At 51.9% G+C, this 13913-nt stretch overlaps 1 protein-coding gene across 2 annotated transcripts in view; it reads left to right on the forward strand.

Annotated features, from left to right (window-relative positions):
• The window catches only part of SEPT9 (septin 9), a 243329-nt gene that overhangs the window by 4007 nt on the left and 225409 nt on the right, over positions 1–13913 (forward strand). Inside the window, exon 1 of one of the 2 annotated variants that reach the window (XM_011987454.1) lies at positions 2427–2742. The exons of the other annotated variant lie outside the window; for it this stretch is intronic. The gene's annotated coding sequence lies outside the window, so the exon portion shown is untranslated. Of the gene's footprint in view, positions 1–2426; positions 2743–13913 lie in introns of those variants that run through there. 2 annotated transcript variants of the gene reach the window in all.

Here is a 13913-nt window from a genome sequence, read left to right on the forward strand (position 1 = left end):
ACTGCAACCTCTGCCTCCCAGGTTTAAGTGATTCTCCTGCCTCAGCCTCCTGAATGGCTGGGATTATAGGAGTGCGCCACCACGCCCACCTAACTTTTGTATTTTTACTAGAGATGGGGTTTCACCATGTTGGTCAGGCTGATCTTGAACTCCTGACCTCGTGATCTGCCTGTCTTGGCCTCCCAAAGTGTTGGGATTACAGGCGTGAGCCACCACGCCCAGCCTGCCTCATTTGTTAAATGGGACAGTGCTATGTTGTTGTAAAGGTTAAACGAGTTCATATTTGAAAAAGCTGAGAAATGCCTGCTGTGTGACCTGTTAGCTGCTGTCGTGAGTCCTGAGGGAGGCTGCACCCGCAGAGGAAGCAGCTTCTGTTGTGATTCAGTACGCTGGCTTGCCATGGTGGACAGGGCTGCACCCCCACCCAGCGCCCCAGGAGCTGACTTACGGGAAGGGCAAGGAATTGCACCCTCAGAGAACACTTCCCTAGTCAGCTAACCTGGTGCCAGGCATGCGTGGGAAGGGCACAAGCCCAGGGTTTCTCCCTCTTCTCCCCCAACCCCATCTCCGTGCCTGTTCTCGCTGCCTCTTGCCTCCTCACGTCCACGCTTGTCTGCCCTGGCACATTCAGGGGACCTGGGCTGGAGAGAAAAAGCCACCTCTTATAGTTAGTCTGTGGCTCTGTCTGACTTGTGTCCTCCGCCGAGGCCCCCCAGTGGTGAGACAGCTGGCTGAGCCTAAGTCCCGGGGCCAGCCCTCTCCCTAGTCTGTTGCAAAGATAAGAAGGCATGCCCAGGCAGGGGCCACCTGCCCTGCCCGCTCACGCCAACCGCAGGCACTTGCCTGTCAGATCTCCCCGGCCTGCCCAGAGGGGTTCTGATAGCTGAGGGCAAGGCATCTGGCAGCGGGGCATTGAGTTTGCGACAGTCCACCTTCTTCCTGGAACCGCCCCCCACAAGTGGGACCAACTCAAGCCAGGACAGGCGCAGGGGGACCCAGGATTGCCACTTCGGGGCAGTGGTCTGGAGTCCAGGTCCTGGTGACATGGGAGCCAACCCTCTGCTCGGAGGTCCCAGGTGCGTGTTTGCAGAGGACATCTCACTTGAGGACCCATGGAAGGGGACACTGCCCACCCCCTACCCGGTCCTTGGGCTGCCCTCCTCTGACACTCTCTTGCCCACCCATCCCAGGCAGCCCTGACAGCCCCATGGGACTGGGACCTAGAGGTTTCCGCCCCAGTGTTTGTCCACAGGCAGCCTTGCGTGGGCTCCGAAGTTTGCCTAAGATGGACCTGATAAGGAAAGTTCAGTACATATCAGTGCAGGCCCGGCCTGGGGGTGATGATGGCAGTTCCCGGGCAGATCCCACTGGCTTTAGGGTAGGAGGGGCTCCAGAGAGAGGCTCCAGGCCCCTAGGGGTGTGAACCTTTGGGGTGAGGAGGGAGGTGACACGCTGGGTTCTTGCGCCTCTGTTTGTTGGAGCCATTACCTTGGAAACGTCCCAGCTCTAGGCGGTTGCCAGGGATTTATGGGGATCAGTGGGTGCCAATGCCTGGGTGAAGCCCTCGGGGCTTGTACACAGCACACAGCTCTGTGGCCCAGTGGCTCACTTCACTGTGTGAAGTGGCTCAGTCTCCAGGAGAGCCCTTAGCCAGACAGGCCTGACGGCAACTGCCAGGTCATGGTGATCTGGAATCGCTGACCAAAGGGAGTCAGTCACGGTGGGTGCAGGGCCCTGGTGGGGAGCCATCGTGATGCCAGGCATGGGGATCGTGTGGCACCCAGGCCTGTGGGTGACGAGCTTCTGTGGGGACAGTGAAGTGCCCCCATGGCTGATGGGCTGGTCACCTCTGCCCCTTTCCTGATGCAGCAGTTGTGCCCGTGTCCCGGGAACTTTGCCAGGAGGCCTGGCATTGGCCTGCTCTACTGGAGCGGCCCTGCTGAGCTGTGAGCTGCTTGTCTCCCCGAGGTTCCTAGGCCATTTCAACTCTCCATGTGGATTTGGTCATTCATTCCAGAAGCGTCTGCCGGGCGCTGCTGAGTGTCAGGCTCTGTTTGCCTCCTCTGCTGCACCCTGGAGGCTCTGGGCACCAGCTCTGCAGGGTGGCCTGGCCATGGGTCTCCAGGGTAGAGCATGGCACTCTCTACTCCCAGCCCAGTTTCTCTCTGCCTATCTCCTTTACCCCACCCCGGGTGCAGGTCCATTCGCAGCCCCTGGGAAGGGAGTCATTGAGCTGTTGCTGGCAGGGGAGGGCGGCTCCCGGGCACTGCTTACCAATGGCCTCTCTGCAGCTCTGTGACAGCTGAGCTTTGTTCTCAGCCTAATCTGACCTGGTTCTCCAAAGCCTGACTGTTGGCAGCCTGAAAACCTCCAGGACAGGAAATAGGAGTGGCGCAGGGAATGTAAGATGATCCCAGCTTCAAGTCACTGGGCGGCCCCTAGACCCAGGCTGCCTGCTGTCTCTGGCAGGAACTCAAGTCACTTGTCATCCTCAGAGCAGCGTTGGCCCGAGGCCTTCAGTGGCCTTTGTGTCGGGGTGAGGGGAACCCTGGATGGCCACTCTGCCCTGAGTGTGTGGGTCCCCAGAAGTGCTGGGTTAGGGGCACAGGGGGCCAGAAATGCTCTGGAGCACTGGACTCTCTCGCTGACTCCTACCCCACCCTGGCCTGGGGTTTCAGAGAAGGGGTCCAGGCAGGAGTGCCATCTTTTCTCAATGGGGATGTGGCTTCCGTCTCTGCCCAGGTGGGTGCATTGCTCTCTGTCTGGCTCCTAAAGAGGTCTGGCTCCTCCCAGGCTGCTGAAAGGACCTGTGATGAGGCCTATGCCATGGCCGGGGCCCTCTGCTTTTCCCAGTGCTGCACCTGGGAACCAGGGGTTGGGCCCCGGAAGCCGAGGACGTCCCTGAATGCCATGCCTGGGCACCTGTCCTGGCCAGGCCAGGCGTGTTGGGGCAGCGGCGAGATGGGAGCAGCAGCGTTGCCTGTCAGGTTTGAGATGGGCCCCGGGTGTGTGTGGTTACCAGGAAGGGCTGGGCAGAGCAGGCGGGTGGGCCGCCCCTGGGCCTTGTGCGGCAGATCAACCTGATCCGCATCCTGGGGCCGGGGCTTCCTTTCACAGCCTTCCCGTAAACTATGGCTCCTGTTTCTATCCCAAATCAGATCCCAGCAGGGGAATAATGTCCGTGTAACCCAAGCCACTTGGAAGTGGGTTACATCCAACCCCTGTCATCTTCCAGCTTGTTAAGGACTTGACTAACTCAACCCAGAGGGATTTGGAGGGTTGTCTGCAAAACCCACTAATAACAGGGGACTTCAGCTCTGTACCCACAGGGTCTACAGAGGTGTCGGGCTGTCGGGTTATTGCTGGGAGGTGAGCCGGTGGTGTAGATACCGTGGAGGCACCGGTTGTGGAACAGCTGCAAGTGCACACAGAGGCCGGCATCGAGGGGTGGGGAGGCGGAGGTGGATTTCTCGCCAATGTTGGCATCATGTTGCCTCCAGCATCAGAGACCCAAGGTGTGGCTGACCTCGGCTGGGGTGATGAGTCATTGGATAACAGAGCCTTCCTGGTAGCTGGGGGTTAACGCTTTAACTGCTAGGCCTTTGTATTATGCTGCTTCTTTTGTTCTGTTCTGTTTTGTTTTGTTTTGTTTTTGAGATGCAGTCTCACTCTGTTGCCCAGGCTGGAGTGCAGTGGCTCAATCTTGGCTCACTGCAACCTCTGCCTCCTGGGTTCAAGCAATTCTCCTGCCTCAGCCTCCTGAATAGCTGGGATTACAGGCACGCGCCCCCATGCCTGGCTAATTTTTGTATTTTTAGTAGAGATGGGTTTCACCGTGTTGGCCAGGCTGGTTTCAAACTCCTGACCTCAGGTGATCCTCCCGTCCCAGCCTCCCAAAGTGCTGGGATTACAGGCGTGAGCCACCACGCCCAGCTTGCATTATGCTTTTTTTTTTTGAGATGGAGTTTCGCTCTTGTTGCCCAGGCTGGAGTGCAGTGGCGCGATCTCAGCTCACTGCAACCTCCGCCTCCTGGGTTCAAGCGATTCTCTTACCTTAGCCTCCCAAGTAGCTGGGATTACAGGCCTGCGTCACCATGCCCAGCTAATTTTGTATTTTTAGTGTAGATGGGGTGTCCCCATGTTGGTCAGGTTGGTCTCGAACTCCCAACCTCAGATGATCTGCCCGCCTTGGCCTCCCAAAGTGCTGGGATTACAGGTGTGAGCACCACACCCGGCCTATGCTTATTATTATTACTATTTAATTTTTTAAGGAAAGCAATCTAAGCTATACGCTGTATCCCTTCTTTCTCTTTTGCTTTTTGTTGTCAGTTTTCTGTGTTACTTATTGCCAAACAACGTGAACAGGAAATTGAAAGGAAAACTTCAACAATCATTGACTGTAGCATTTCTTTTGTGTTCCATTCAGTGCTTCTTTGCACAGGAACATGAGATAGGATTGATTTAATTATGAAAAAGGCATATATTTTCAGAGTTGCATACTCCCCATAGAATGAATGTTGTTGAATTCTGTTCTTTTCACTCGAAATTAGATCTCAGGCATGGATTTCATGATTATCAGTATAATCGTTCTTCAGAGTGGACATTCCATCATGTAGGGGACCATCCTCTCTCCAGCTGCTGGTGTGGACACTCCTCCTTGGTGGTGTGGACGCTCCTCCTTGGTGGTGCGGGTCTGGGCCCTTGAAGGGTGATGTTCTGAGTAAAGATGTTACAGTAGCCGTGCTTATACGTGCTTATAGCTTTGGGCCCAGGGCTAGATGGAGACTGGCTTCAACTCTAGAGCTTGCCGTCTTAAATTATTATTATTATTTTTTTTGAGACGGAGTCTCGCTGTGTCGCCCAGGCTGGAGTGCAGTGGCGTGATCTCCACTCACTGCAAGCTCTGCCTCCCGGGTTCACACCGTTCTCCTGCCTCAGCCTCCCGCATAGCTGGGACTACAGGTGCCCGCCACCACGCCGGGCTAATTTTTTGTATTTTTTTAGTAGAGATGGGATTTCACCGTGTTAGCCAGGATGGCCTTGATCTTCTGACCTCGTGATCTGCCCGCCTTGGCCTCCCAAAGTGCTGGGATAAAATAAATTCTTAGGGCCGGGAGCAGTGGCTCCCGCCTGTAATCCCAGCACTTTGAGAGGCTGAGGCAGGCGGATCATGAGGTCAGGAGATTGAGACCACGGTGAAACTCCGTCTCTACTAAAAATACAAAAAATTAGCTAGGCATGGTGGCGGGCACCTGTAGTCCCAGCTACTACAGGAGGCAGGAGAGGCTGAGGCAGGAGATGGCGTGAACCTGGAAGGCGGAGCTTTCAGTGAGCTGAGATTGCGCCACTGCACTCCAGCCTGGGTGACAGAGCGAGACTCCGTCTCAAAATAAATAAATACATTCTTATACCCACTTGCATTATTTATTATTATTATTATTAAACAGGGTCTTGCTGTGTTGTCCAGGTTGGAGTGCAGTGGCGTGATCATGACCTCCCAGTCTCGACCTCCCAGTTTCAATTGGTCCTCCCTTCTCAGCCTGCCAAGTAGCTGGGACTACAGGTGTGCACTGCATGCCTGGCTAATTTTGAAAAAATTTTTGTAGTGGCCAGGCGCAGTGGCTCATGCCTGTAATCCTAGCACTTTGGGAGGCTGAGGCGGGCAGATCACCTGAGGTCAGGAGTTCGAGACCAGCCTGACCAACACGGAGAAGCCCTGTCTCTACTAAAACTACAAAATTAGCCAGGCGTGGTGGCGCATGCCTGTAATCCCAGCTACTCAGGAGGCTGAGGCAAGAGAATCGCTTGAACTGGGGAGGCGGAGGTTGCGGTGACCCGAGATGGTGCCATTGCACTCCAGCCTGGGCAACGAGAGTGAAACTCCATCTCAAAAAAAAAATTTTTTTTTTTGTTTTTGTAGTGACTGGGTCTTGCTTTGTTGTTGCCTAGGCTGGTACTGAATTTCCAGCCTCAAGCGATCCTCCTGCCTCAGCCTCCCAAAGCTCTGGGAGTACAGGCATGAGTCACTGTGCCTGGCCTCCACTTGCTTTGGCTACCTTTCTCTGTCTTAGGTAACCATAAAATTGCGCATGATGATTCCCTTTTCTGGTATTTGTGGGATTGCCCCCAAAACCAGACAAGTGTTCTTACCTCGACATTTTATTAAGAGTTTAGTGAACGGAATGCCATTTGCCCTCAGTCTGCTGGTGCCCCTGAGAAGGCCCAGTGCTTCCTTGTTTGAAAAGTCATCCCCTTGTTGAGGTCTTTGATTCCTTTTCACCACTGGCAGTCATGCCGGGGGCTCCACAGAGCCACCCCTTCCCCATCTCTTCCTTGGCCCCTCAAGATGCATCTGTACCCCTGGAGATGCCTCTGTTTTCTTGGGTCACCTCTCCTGGCTGTCACTCACCCTGCTGGCTCGTTACTTGTGCAGCAGTTTCTTCTGGAACCCTCCGGCCCCTGCCACCTACCCTCTGCAGTCCCCGTTTTGTTCCTCTTGCCTCGGTCTTCCTCCCAGTCATCCCTCTACCTATTGGTCCCCATCTCTCTCTATGGCACATCCCTGTGTTATACTCCGACGGCTGGATAAAGGTCGAGTGAAATATGTCTATCCCTTTGGTGACTGGGGTACCCATTAAGTAGAAGGGATCCAAGGCTGGCATAGCCTTTTCCCGCATCCTGGGGTATTGTCCTGTGGCTCTTCCTTGTTGGCGTCTGCAGTTTTTATTGTTATTATTTTTTGAGATGGAGTCTCACTCTATTGCCCAGGCTGGAGTGCAGTGGTGCGATCCTGGCTCGCTGCGACCTCCACCTCCCGGGTTCAACCAATTCTACTTCAGCCTCCCGAGTAGCTGGGACTACAGGCACATGCCACCACGCCCAGCCAATTTTTGTATTTTTAGTAGAGACGGGGTTTTCCTATGTTGGCCAGGCTGGCCTCCAACTCTTGGCCTCAGGTGATAGGTTCGCGTTGGCCTCCCGAAGTGCTGAGATTAAGGGCATGAGCCACGAGGCCTGGCCATGGTCAGCAGTTTTTGACCACTGGTCGTTCTCCGTGTGATCAGTGATCTTCCTCTTGGCCCACTGACCCTGCCCTGTTCATCTGCTCACCTTTCTCATGCATACTGTTTGTTCGTGGGGGATGTAATGGGATCTAACCAGGAAATGGAAACCACTTGAGTATTAATTAATTAATTTATTAATTTATTTATTTTTCCCAAGACAAAGTCTTACTCTGTCGCCCAAGCTGAAGTGCGGTGGTGTGATCACGGCTCACTGCAGCCTTGAACTCCTGGGCTCAAGCAGTCCTCCCTTCTGAGCCTCCCAAGTGGCTCGGACTATAGGTGCACACGATATGCCGGCCTAATTTTTTTTTATTTTTTGTAGAGACAGGGTCTTGCTTTGTTGCCCAGGCTGGTCCCGAACTCCCAACCTCAAGCAGTCCTGCCTCAGCCTCCCAAAGTACTGGAGCTACAGGCATGTGCCATGACACCCTGCTAATTTTTGTATTTTTTTTTTTTTAAAGATAGGGTCTTACTATGTTGCCCAGGCTGGTCTTGCACTCCTGGGTTTATGTGATCCTGCTGCCTGGGCCTCCCAAAGTGCTGGGATTACAGGCGGGAGCCACACTGCCTGGTCCACCTGAGCATTTAGAACACAAGGACTGAAAGGCAGGGAGCTTGTTACACAGAGGATCGGAGAGGTGAAGGCCGGACAGGGAACAGAGAGGCAATCGGCAGGAGATCAGAGTCGTGTGGACTTATGCAGCCTTCTAAAGGTATGGATGCAATGATTCACTCAGAATGAGAAAGCAAATAACAACAAATGATAAATTATAAGCAGCTGTTAAATATCACAAACATCACTACACGCAAAAGAGTATCAGTCAAGTTACCTGTCATAGCTCCAAAGTTATATTTCTCCCACATTTTTGGCATTACTTCTTCAATATGATGACTTTGTAATATCGTTTTCTATTTTGAGAATAGAAAACTAATCAGGCTGGACACAGTGGCTCATGCCTGTAATCCCAGTACTTCGGGAGGCCAAGGCAGGAGGATCACTTGAGGCCAGGAGTTCAAGACCAGTTCGGGCATATGGTGAAACCCCATCTCCACTAAAAATACAAAACTTAGCAGGGCATGGTGGCATACACCTGCAGTCCCAGTTACTTAGGAGGCTGAGGTGGGAGGATTGCTTGAGCCCAGGAGGTTGAGGCTGCAGTGAGCCGTGATCATGACAATGCACTCCAGTCTGGGCGAGAGACTGAGACCCTGTCTCAAAAAGAAAAAAAAAAAAAAAAGATCGGGCATGGTGGCTCATGCCTGTAATTCCAGCACTGTAGGAGGCTGAGATGGGCAGATCACTTGAGGTCAGGAGTTTGAGACCAGCCTGGTCAACATGGTGAAACCCCATCTCTACCAAAAATATAAAAAGTTAGCTGGGTGTGATGGCACATGCCTGTAATCCCAGCTACTTGGGAGGCTGAGGCAGGAGAATGGCTTGAACCTAGGAGGCAGAGGTTTCAGTGAGCCAAGATCATGCCACTGCACTCCAGCCTGGGCAACAGAGTAAGACTCCATCTCAAAAATAAATAAATAAATAAATAAATAAATAAATAAATAAATAAAGCAAATTAATCTCCCTAGTTGATCAAATTTCATTTTTATTTTGGTAGTTGGGATGTATACAAAAGTGGCGGTCAACACAGAGTTGGTGGTGCTGCTACAATTTTTTTGTTCAAGAAACACAGGAGTTCTGGTAAATCCTATTTTTTTTTTTTTAATGTGATTCCCATCAAGAAAGAGAGAGGAAAGTGGGGGATATTGCTAATTATTTCTGTCCAGAGAGACTTTTCTGTTTTGACTCCACATTGAAGGAATTGAATCCTTTGCTTACTACTTCGCCTCTGGTGATGGGAGTAATTTTCCACAGATTTGCTTCTGGACCTGTGCATTTCAAATCTTGCTTCTCTCCACTGCGCACATTTTTCCGGCGCCAGGCACCGCAGGATATGTTCGTGTCTTGTGATTTTTGATTCTGCGCGGTAGGTGGAATTGGAACGGTGAGCGGAGAGAGTATTCCTGGAATCCATTTCCGCACCGGGATAGCGAGCATTAACTGAACTATACATGGAAATAAATGGGAACTACATAAATATAACCCGACTAAAGCCAAACTAAATATCTTTCCAGTTCAACTTCTCCTTAGCAGGAGCCCCCACATGGCAGCAAGCCTCCGTTTCCACCTCACACGAGAGAAAATGTGACGGGCAGGAACTCAAGACTGGAAATGAACGGGGATGTTAATTGATCGTAGGGAAAATATTTTCCATTTTGTAAATTTTACAAAAAATGTTTGACCCCGTGGACATGTGGTTAGGGCCCTTCTCGGTGCCTTGAGAGGGACCCATGCAGGCAGAGGAAGGGTTCTTTGCATTGCAGGGGTGACCTGGAGATTGGCAGCAGGGTGCCACCACCAGCCCTAGGTCAGGGGATGAGAGGGAGGAAGGCCTGTGACCAGAGTCCAGGGGCCAGAGTCAGCTGCTGGGAGCCCAAACAAAGGTGGGACTCTGGCAGGAGCTGGAACTACACAAAGGACCAACCCTCCTGCTGGAGACACCGTCTTAGGCAGAGGAGGTGGAGAGCTCCCGCCCCTCCCTGGCTCCCACCTCCCAGGCTCCTCCCCAGCCTATCATTGGTTGAACCCAGCCCAAAGCCAGCAGGCCTGGGGTCCTGGACACCTGAGCCAGCAGAGGTCGGCATTTCTCCCATACAAAGGAGGGCATGAGAAGTGGGAGGCACGGAGAGGGGATCAGGCCAGGACCTGCACAGGATGTGCAAAGAGAAGCTCCCCTCTCTTCCCACCCGAAATGGCATCTGCAGCCGGCCTCACTTCCCCACTGTTAGCTAGGAAGAGGAACCTTGTTCCTGGCATCAGCCGCCACCCCCACGGAGGCCCCTTTCCTCTTTGGTCTTTGCTTGCAATCACTGGCGATGCTGATGGACCGTATCTTCTGGGGAGTTTGGTCATGAACATGGTTTCCCATTTGTTATGGACTGAACTGTGCCCTCCCCCTTAAATTCCTGCATTGAAGCCCTAACTCCCAATGCAGCTGTAATTGAAGATAGGGTTTTTAGGGAGGTAATTAAGGTTAAATGAAGTCATAAGGTGGGATCCTAACCTAATAGGATTGGTGTCCTTGTAAGAAGAGGGAGAGACACCAGAGATCTCTCTTCCCCCCTCGCTTGTAAACAGAGAAAAAATGACCGGAGGACACAGCAGGGAGGTGGCTACAAGCCAAGAAGAGAGGCCTCGCTGGGAACCAACCTTGACGGCACCTTGATCTGGGACTTTGGGCCTCTCAAACTGAGAAATACATGTCTGGTGTTTAAGTCACTCCCTCCATGGTAATCTGGATGGCAGCCTGAGCTGACCAAAGCACCATCTGTATCAGCCAGGGCTCTCCAGAGAGACAGCCAAAAGGAGATAGATGGATGGATGGATGGCTAGATAGACAGACAGACAGACAGACAGATACAGACAGATAGACACAGACAGGCAGAAAGATAAACAGGCAGACAAATGGCTAGATAGACAAGCAGACAGAGAGATAGAGACAGATAGACACATACAGGCAAACAGACAGACAGGCAGACAAATGGATAGACAGATAATAGGCAGACAGATAGATAGCCAGGCAGACAGATAGATAGACACACACAGGCAGACAAACAGACAGACAGACAGATGATAGGCTGGGTGCAGTGCCTCTCACCTGTAATACCAGCACATTGGTAGGCTGAGGCCAGTGGATCACTTGAGGCCAGGAGTTCGAGACCAGCCTGGATAACATGGTGAAACCCCATCTCTACTATAAATACAAAAATTAGCTGGGCATGGTGGTGCGTGTCTGTAGTCCCAGCTACTCGGGAGGCTGAGGCACGAGAATCGCTTGAACCTGGGAGGTGGAGGTTGCAGTGAGCCGAGATCACACCACTGCACTCCAGCCTGGGCGACAAAGTGAGACTCCACCTCAAAAAGAAAAAAAAGATAGACAGATGATAGAGGGATGATAGGTAGATAGATAATTAGATAGATAGATAGATAGATAGATAGATAGATAGATAGATAGATAGAAATGACAGATGGACAGGCAGACAGATAAACTGATTAGATAGATGATAGATGGATAGATAGAAGATAGGTGATGGATGGGTGGGTAGATAGGCAGATAGATGGATAGAAATATAGATAGATAGATAGGAAGGAATTTGTTAGGGGAATTGACTTATGCCATTGTGGAGGCCAAGATGTACCACAGAAGGCTGTCCTCAAGCTGGAGACCCAGGAAAGCCAGTACCATGGCTTAGTCCAAGTCTGCGGGTCTGAGATCTGGGAAGCTGTTGGTGTAACTCTTAGTTCAAGGCCAAAGGCTTGAGAGCCTGGGAGACTGCTGGAGACCTGGGAGTTATTTTTATTTTATTTTTTTGTTGTTGTTGAGACAGTCTTGCTTGCTCTGTCAGTCAGGCTGGAGTGCAATGGCACAATCTTGGCTTACTGCAACCTCCGCCTCCCGGGCTCAAGCAATTCTCCTGCCTCAGCCTCCTGAGTAGCTGGGATTACAGGCATGTACCACCACGCCAAGCTAATTTTTGTATTTTTAGTAGAGATGGGGTTTCACCATATTGGCCAGGCCGGTCTTGAACTCCTGACCTCAAGTAATCTGCCCGCCTTGGCCTCCCAAACTACTGAGATTACAGACGTGAACCACTGCGCCCGGCTGAGAACTGGGAGTTCTAAGTCCAAGGGCAGGAGAAGAAGACATCCAGCTCCAGGAGAAAGAGAGGAAATCACCTTTTCTCTGCCTTTTTGTTTGTCTGGCCATGGAATGGTGTCATCCACAGTGAGGGAGGATCTTTACCACTCAGCCCACCAACTTACATGCCCATCTCCTCCAGAAACACCCTCACAGACACACCCAGAAGCAATGCGTTACCAGCCATCCCTTAATCCAGCCAAACTGACACCTGCCATCAGCCACCACACCGGCTCGGCAGAACTGTGGTTGCATGGCGATGGTCTCCATCCCATCTAAAGAAGTTGAAGATGAACTGTTGGCACAAGCCAGTCGTTCTTTCAGGCTCCTTCCAGTTGTTCTTTCTTTTAAAAATGTATTTACTGAGCACCTGCTGTATGCCAGGTGCTGTGACAAGCACTAGGGCACAGCAGTGAGCAAACAAGGACTCTTGTTTCTTGGAGTGTACATGCGGTAGAAGGAAACAGAGAATCAATGAATTCATCAGTTCCAGAAAACTGTCAAAATAGGACTAAGAACTAGGCCGAGAATTAAGATAAGGTGATTGCATAGAAAGTGACTGATGGCTGCTTTGGAATGAGTGGTGAGGGGTCACAGAGATGATGACAGCTGAGTTGAGATTGGGAAGACAGGAAGGAGCCAGCAGTGAAAGGACTGAGCTGGGAGCAAGCTTGGTGCCTTCCAGGAACAGCAAGGAGGCCAGAGGGGCTGTGGTGGAGCAGGGGAGGGGGAGGAGGGAGACGCAGGTCAAAGAGGAGCCTGGGGCCAGATGGAGGACCCTTCCTCCAAAGCTCAGTCATTTCCTCCTTAAAGGAGAATGTGTTACCTCCAAAAGTCACACTTGCCAGCACAGTGTCTGGCTCATCATATGCCTTCAGTCGGCGGTGAGCATGGCTGCTCTTGTTATTACTACATTATAATTACTAGGAATAATGGAGTCACCAGGCTTTGCGTTTACAGCAACGTGAGGGTGTCAGCAAGCTTCCCTGGGGAACCCATCTCCCCTCACTAAGTTCATAAGAGCCTGACAGCCAGGTCAATGTAGTAAGAGCTACAGCTGCCCAGTGGACTGGACTCTTTAGCCAGGGGCCAGGGCACTTTCATCTCAGCAGAAACCTCTAAGGGGACTGGGGAGTGTGCTGTGGATGTTTCTGGGTTACTCAGGCCTCCTGGGGAGCCTTCCCCACCACAGCTGCTGCAGGGAGCTCAGTTGCAGTGATGAGCTGCGGCTCAACCTTATTAGTGCAGAGATTGTCACTTGGGTGAGTGAATGGGGCTCAGGATGCCCCAAGGGTATGTGGAGATGGGGGTCAGCTGTCTTCTCTGATGCCTTGCAACCTCCTGCCCCTGCCTTTCTGCATCTCGTTGCTTCCTGGCCTCTCTCACTTTGGGTGCTTTGGAACGACATGCAATCCAATACACAGGCTGACTTTATTATTTTATTTTGTTTTATTTTATTTTATTTTGGAGACAAAGTCTCTGTCACTCAGGCTGGAGTGCAGTGGTGCAATTGCAGCTCACTGCAGCCTTGAACTTCTGGGCTCAAGTGATCCTCTTGCCTCAGCCTCCCAAAGTGTTAGCATTACAGGCATGAGCTGCTGTGCCTGGACTAGGCTGGCTTTAAAAGCTCCTCACTCTCTCTGCATCCTGATGATACCTACCTCCTGGAGGAGGCTCCCAGCCATTGGCTTCTGACACTTTGTAGCTATTGTTGGCCAGTTGTGGCATGTGAAGCTGAGGCTCAAGAGAAGGGCAGGCCTGTCCAAGGCCACACGGCTCAGTGCTAACACTCAGACTTCAGTGTTCTTTTTTATTTTTTATTTGTTTATTTATTTTTGAGACAGAGTCTCACTCTGTCGCCCAGGCCAGAGTGCAGTGGCACAATCTCGGTTCACTGCAAGCTCCGCCTCCCAGGTTCACGCCATTCTTTGCCTCAGCCTCCTGAGTAGCTGGGACTACAGGCGCCCGCCACCTCGCCCGGCTAATTTTCTTCTTGTATTTTAGTAGAGATGGGGTTTCACTGTGTTAGCCAGGATGGTCTCGATCTCCTGACCTTGTGATCCGCCTGCCTCGGCCTCCCAAAGTGCTGGGATTA

This window comes from Mandrillus leucophaeus, unplaced genomic scaffold (genome assembly GCF_000951045.1).
Source record: "Mandrillus leucophaeus isolate KB7577 unplaced genomic scaffold, Mleu.le_1.0 Scaffold1, whole genome shotgun sequence".
Lineage (NCBI taxonomy): Eukaryota > Metazoa > Chordata > Mammalia > Primates > Cercopithecidae > Mandrillus > Mandrillus leucophaeus.